Source organism: Mustela nigripes, chromosome 16 (genome assembly GCF_022355385.1).
Source record: "Mustela nigripes isolate SB6536 chromosome 16, MUSNIG.SB6536, whole genome shotgun sequence".
NCBI classification, from domain to species: Eukaryota; Metazoa; Chordata; class Mammalia; order Carnivora; family Mustelidae; genus Mustela; species Mustela nigripes.
This window is the reverse complement of record NC_081572.1, coordinates 53,144,998-53,152,168: the sequence shown is the minus strand read 5'-3', so window position 1 is coordinate 53,152,168 and position 7,171 is coordinate 53,144,998.

Below are 7,171 nucleotides of genomic sequence, written 5' to 3'. Positions count from 1 at the left end.
CATGTATATGTATATGTATATGTATATGTATATGTATATGTATATGTATATGTATATACACACACATATATATGTGTGTACATACATATACATAAGTCCCAGCTATTTTGCTCCCAGGAAATATAGACAGACATCATACATATGCCCATCAAAAGTCCTGGTCATGCATGTGCCTTCTAATATGAGAGAGCATAGTAACTCTTCTCTGCTGCCCATAATAGCACAGTTAATTGTGGAGCAAAATTCTCAGCTGGGCCATAAGATGAGATTGTGGCAGAGGAAAGGTCAACGATCTTCCGTCTGTCTGGGATTAATGTAACAGTGTAATTATACTGGAATTTTTAAAAATTAAAAAATTTTTAAATAAAAAAATGACCTTCCTTCTGTACTAATTAGGAAATATGACTAATCCTCTCCTGGCTTGTGAGAGAGAATATCTCCCAAACTGTTTTTCAACATGGGTTGGGAAATAAGTAATTTTAAAGAGCATCTTTAAATTCTTATCTTAGCAGCATCAAAGATCAGCTTAGACTAAAGCAATGTATAAGGTTTGGCTTTACTGAAGTTGATAAATACAGTATGTCTTTTAAAATATAAAATACATTTATTGAACTACAAAAAAAAAAAAAAAAAAGTCCTGGTCATGAATGCTCATAGTTAATCATCACAGCCCCAAAGGCCAGCTCCCTAAAGACCCATCAAAAACAGAAGGATGTTTGTATATATTTATGTATGTATATGTAGATACATGTCTATATATATGTGTGTGTGTGTCTATCTTTTTTGATTACATAAACAATGTATTACATACATATATGTATATATAAATAAGATATACATGAAATACAGAATTGGCATGAATGACTCAACATTTGTGAATGAATCCCGTAAACACAATGTTGACACACATAGCCAGTCACAAAAATGTATGTACTGTATGATTTCTCTTATAAAATTTCAAAAACAGCCAAACCCCACCTACAGTGTTCGATATCAGGGACAGTGCCTACCCTTAGGGGAATGAGTGACTGGAAGTGGGCACAAGGTGCTTCTGGAGAGGTGGGCATGTCCCACTCCGTAACGTGGGATTTGTGTTCTTTTCTGAATTTGGTTATACCAATAAAAAGTTGTTTTGAAGAAAGAAGGAAGCTCCCCTTCCTCTCAAAAAAGGGGGGGAGGGAAAATGTTTCTCTTTAAGGAGAGTTGAGACCAATTTTTATATATTTTTTTAATTTTTAAAAAAGATTTTATTTATTTATTTGGCAAAGAGCGAGCGGCACAAGGAGGGGGAACAGCGAAGGGAGAGGGAGCAAGGACCCTGCTGAGGGAGGACCCTGACGTGGGGCTTGACTAAAGGACTCCAGGATCATGATGTGGGCTAAAGCTGCTTAACCCACTGAGCCACCCAGGTGCCAAGAGGCTAATTTTTTTTTTTTTTTAAGATTTTATTTATTTATTTGACACAGAGAGAGAGATCACAAGTAGGTAGAGAGGCAGGCAAGAGAGAGAGGGGGAAGCAGGCCCCCCGCTGAGCAGAGAGCCTGATGCGGGGCTTGATCCCAGAACCCTGAGATCATGACCTGAGTCGAAGGCAGAGGCTTAACCCACTGAGCCACCCAGGCGCGCCCCCCCCCCTTTTTTTTTAAGTTAAGATTTCTGCCTAAGAATTCTCATGAGGGCAAAACATTATTGATTTTATTATAAAATACAATACTGAGGGATCACCTATGTCTCCATAAAGACAACATCATTTTATAGGAAACTCAAAACTGGGAATAGGAATGTGGACCCATCTTGATCCTGCTGTTCCTAAACTGTGTGATCTTGAGCAAATAATTTTCTTTCTCTGGGCCTTGGCTGCCTCACAAGCAAAACAGTAACACTATTGTCCTCCAGGTCTCTAGGGCCTTCCCACCTCCAAGACTCCATGTATAGCTCAGAAGTTAAATTTATTGTTAATTTTTCAGGCTTACGACTCTGCATAGCCTCACAACTGCTCTGTTCTGAAGTGTGACCCCATCAACCACATCAAATGATTTGTATAAATCAGGGGAGCCTGGGTGGCTCGGTCGGTTAAACATCTGCCCTCGGCTCAGGTCTTGATTTAGGGGTAATGGGTTCGAGCCCCGCATGGGGCTCCCTGATCAGCTGAGGGTCTGTTTCTCCCTCTGTGATCTCTCTTGTTCTCTCTCAAATAAATAAATAAAAATCGAAAAAAAAATTGTATAAATCATTAGGAAAAATCTGCATCAACAGGATTCATTCAAAATCAATGAGATCTGAAAGAATGGGGTTAGTCCCAATGAAGATTCCCTTGCTGTTCCCTTGGTGCTTGGAGGCAGAAGAAAGACCAGGAAGTCCAGGAGATGAGTGGTCTCAAAGCAGGGGCAACCAAGAATTCAAATGGAGGTGTCTGAAGACAGAAGCCAATGGACACTCACCACGCATTTACCACAGACCCGGATCCGATAAAGATTTCTCGCGTCATTAAAAACAAGGGAAAAGCTGGAATTACTAATGTAATTGCATGGTTGCAGAGATAGGTTCAGAGAGGTGATGCGACTTGTCCGAAGACACACAGCAATGAGGGAAAAAGACAGAATGAAAGTCTAGGTTCGTTCAGCTCTCATGTGCTTTGAACCTCCCCCAGACAGCCAGGCGGCGCGAGCAGGACCCCTGCGGTGGGGGGTTATTGGCTATCTTGATATTCTGTCAAAACAAATGAGCATTCAATGCACTCACTTCTCTATGCATCGCAGAGTGCAAATCATTCTGCTTGGAATCTTGCAAACAGGCGAGAGGCGGAACATGTTTGTCAAAGGCTTTCTTCCGTCAGGGAAGGTCACGCTGCAAGGAAAAGTCCCCGGAGTTGTAACACAAAGGTAATTTACCTTGAGGAGTCAATAAATCTGGCTCTTGCAAGCACACATTTGCTTTGTCCATACAACCCAACAGAAACAACATGTCTGTTTCTGGAAGCCTCTGGCAGCAGGAAATTCTAGGAAAAACATGCTCTTTGCATGGCCCTGGAGCGAAGGTGGCTCCCAGGGGTCCCTGATGGCGTGAGTCTGGAGCAGGGGAAGTTTCCAGCAAACTCCCCGCGCTGTCAGCCCGCCATCCCTCGGGCCAAGGTCCAACCGCATCAGTATTTCTTTTCCTGCTGTTGTGATGTGGGACCCCACTCCAAACGTGACTTGCAAGGCTGGAAAGAAAACTCCCTTGAGTTGACTTCTGTCGGGGAGGAAGGCTTATGTTTCTGAACCAGCCCCCATGCTGACCCCGTCTAGATGTACGATTCTAATAACCCAACCCTCGTCAAGGCACGTCAACATCATGCGTAAAGTCTGGTACGTGTCCCATGGTCGTTGATGGGCGACTCCGGGTAAAACTGTGAATGATCAAGTGAAGAAAGAGGAAGCTTTCTAACTCTCCCCAGGCTCTATGACAAAGGAAGAAAGCTTCTTTGAAAAACAACCAACCAAACAAACAAACAAAGCCCCATTATGTTCCTTGGTGCTCCAGGGGAGGAGAGAGAAGTCAAGCATTCTTGGTTGATCGTTTTTTTTTTCGGGGGGGGGGCATCATAATAGGGCAGAAAAAACATCTGTATCTGGGTCAGAGGAGAAGAACCCTGACAGGGAAGGAACAAGAGTTATCGTACATCATAGATTCCAGCACGAACCCTTTATGCCTCTGCAGGCCTTACTTTCCCCAAGCCAGGCCACGAATTCTCTCATCCCTGGACTCTGAGCAGATACAGAAATAGACCAGTGTTTCCCAAGGCTCCATGCTTCACCCTGATTTTCTCCTTCCAGGTTTACTGCATTGGGGGAATTTGTGCATTCGTAAGATTTAAAATATAATTTTTAACTCTATATCCATGGATCCCAAATTCTGTTTTAAAAAGGGGTCTGGTTCTTGGGAACTGATGTGCTTTTCCCAATGTCCTATCAAGATGCCAAAAAATATCCAGGGGGGAAAAACAAAAACAAAAACAAAACCTAACAACAATAAAAACTGAAATTCATATACAGCTTTCTCTTTTTCTAAGGAATCATGTAGAGAAAGACAGGAACCTGTCAAGCCTCTCCACAGTGGGTCTGTCTCTGAACTTTAGATATTCTTTTCTTTTTTAAATATATTTTTTAAAGATTTATTTATTTATTCCAGTGGGGGGGGGCAGAGGAAAGGGGCAAGAAAGAATTACAAGCAGAACCCCCACCAAGGATGGAACCCCCGAGCCCACATACACACAGACAAGGGGCTCAATCCCACTACCCATGAAATCATGACCTGAGTCACAATCACCAGTCAGACTACGCCACCAAGGACCCTGAACCTCAGACACTCCTGAGGCACCAAACTAAAAAGTGACAACTATCACAAAAAGCCCTCCTAGAGATCCACGCTTTGAAAACTATTTGCAAAATTCTGGGTGTTTGAGAAAAAAGAAAGCATTTCATAGGCATTTATATAGAAAGGCAAACGCAGTAACACCAGAACTAGCTACTTGAAAAACAAAGGTCAAGGTGTGGGGTGGGGGGAGGGTTGAAATTGCACTTCTGTAGGAAGCACCCAAAGGTTGTTATAGATTAAAAAGAGAAGAACTCCTTTCCTGAGCTAAGCGGTGTTTCATTTAAAGTCATAGCAATATAACATTTTCAGATATGCAATGATTCAGAAACCTTAGCATCGATGTGACCTTGGGGGAAAAAACCCTGAAGTTTCACTTTGGTTGAACAACAGAGCCAAATTAAAAGCTCAAGAATAAAGAAGTCCATGTATAAGAAACCAAGGGGACATCTACCATCAGTTAGAATAGAAATGTCTCAAAGAATGATTCGGCAGCTAGTTATAAAAAAATGACTACAAAGAGCAGAGATGAAGTGTGATTAAATTAGTTGGGATCGGAAGTCTGATAAGTATTTACAAACCCTCAGAAGAGTGTGTGAGAGAGAGAAAGAAAGAAAAGAGAGAGAGGGAGAGGGAAAGAGAGGTGTGGGGTGGGTAGGGGAAGAGACAGATTACAGAGAAGACGAAGGTAGGATTAAAAGGAGAAGAATGTTCTGGAAAAAGAAAAGTGGGAGGACCGCTCTGCTGGGCAGCAGAACCCCTGGACGTGAGAATGGGAGGAGTCTCAGAAATCCCCTAATCCATCCCCCTTCATTTCAGATGCATAAGGTCCGAGAAGTCAGGCCAAGCAGGGGACACAAAGCTTAGCTTAGATGCTGGTCCACTGGCTACCCTCCGCTGTCGCTGGTTCACTCCCTTTCTGTGACAGAGCTTTCTTCGCTGTTTCTAGAAACAAGATGCACCGGGCTGGACCACCTTCTCATTTCAAGGCCCTGGAAAAGAAACTTCCCCTGGTGGAGAATGAATTCCCTTCCATTGTGTCTGACGCCGGAAAGGGACATTGAACGTGAGCCCTGATTAAAAGGAGAATCGGGTTTTCTTCGTCCTCCTATCTGGTACTTTAACCGACGGTAGAAGATAAACGGTCTAGAAGGGGAATATGGAGTTCCTCATGGACGTGGGCAGGCATGCGCGGAGGGTGGGCACCCCCTCCTCGCTCTGTGGCAGCCGCCCCCACAAAGCCCCATCAAGGCTCCTCTTGGCCATGACGGGAGTTTTATAAATGATATGTGGGAGAGCCGGGCTATCAGCTCCGTGCTACTGTGGACAGCTGCTTCCGAGCAGAGCCCTCTCCTAACCCGGAATTATCAGCTCTTTGCAGATGTGTTGCTGGAGATAAGGGAAGAATCATGCTTTCCTTGCCTGGGAATGGAAACGAAGGACAGTGCGGGATACTAGCACAGGTGCAGGGAAACCTGAAGGAGGTCCTTTGTTACATTTTGGAAACAGTGGGGCATGTGCTTCTTTTGGTGTCTTTGATTTTTTTTTCCTTCTGTTATTATTTTTTTTTTTTTTAGGTTCTGGATGCAGAGTAGCTGCTAAGTCAGTAGGTCTTTCAAGTTTAAAACAGGAAAGGCGACTCGGAGCTGTGGTTTTAACATGGTCCAGGGTGCCAGACTGCCTGGATGTTCTTTCCAAAATTGCCAGCAGGTGTGCATCTTGGTGGCTCAGTTGGTTAAGCCTCTGCCTTGGCTCAGGTCCTGATCCCCGGGGTCCAGCATCGGGCTCAGGGTCCTGCTCAGCAGGAAGCCTGCTTCTCCCTCTCTACGTGCTCTCTTCTCTCTCTCTCTCTCTCAAAGAAATAAATAAATAATAGACAAATAAATAAAATTGCCAGCAGGTGACCCAGTCCCCAGCTTCCCTGGTTTCGTACAGCAGAAAAAGATATACCTTCTGTCCTGCCAATGGAACTTCCCAAATCATCTCACTTGTATGCTATAGAGAAGCCTCCAGAATATGACCTCATCGTGAAATGAGGCGTGCAGACAAAACAAACTTCGGGAAAGCAATCAATGAGCATCCATTAGACACAGTCCGTCAGTGTGGATATGCCACAGGGCACTCTCGTCGCTCTACTAGGGACCCCGGGGCACAGCATCAGCAAGGACGCCCTTGGACGAAAAGCATCCTTGCTCAGAGCCCCGCCATGCAGGAGGTCCTCCTGTGACAGACCTAACTTTGTGGTCCCATTTAGGCAACCCGTGACCCTAGGCATCCACTTTCGTGACTAACCCTACTCAGGTTCCAGGGAAAAGCTTCTCCCTAACTCTTACCCTGTGTCTTCCAAGCAAATGTCTGAATGCTGACATGGGACATGGCTGAGTCACTGCGGACACTGGACGGGGGACACGGATCCGTTTTGGGGAAGATCTGAGTGAGCGAAGTGGATCATGGAGGGAAAGAACAATTCATTTATCAAATAGAGCAGATCAGAGAGCATGGCATCCCTTCTTGGTATGAAAGTATCATTTGCTAGTGTTACTGAGCGATCATTCCTTTGCTTTGTTTTCCTGTTCCAATTCATGGTCCCGGAGGTGTTCACACACTAGCCTGCAGCTCACAAGAGTTGCACCCGGAGGTAGAGGGACATTTTGTACTATTAAGCAAAAGGGGCTATGCAAAACTTTTTAAATGTGTAGTTCAAGGTCAAAAAGGCAGAAAAGCACAACGCTGTAGTCTTTCCCTGGGAAGCCAGATGGGACATGGAAAGCTAGGCTTCAGAATAGTTCCAATTTTCCAAAAATGTTTAGTAAGATTT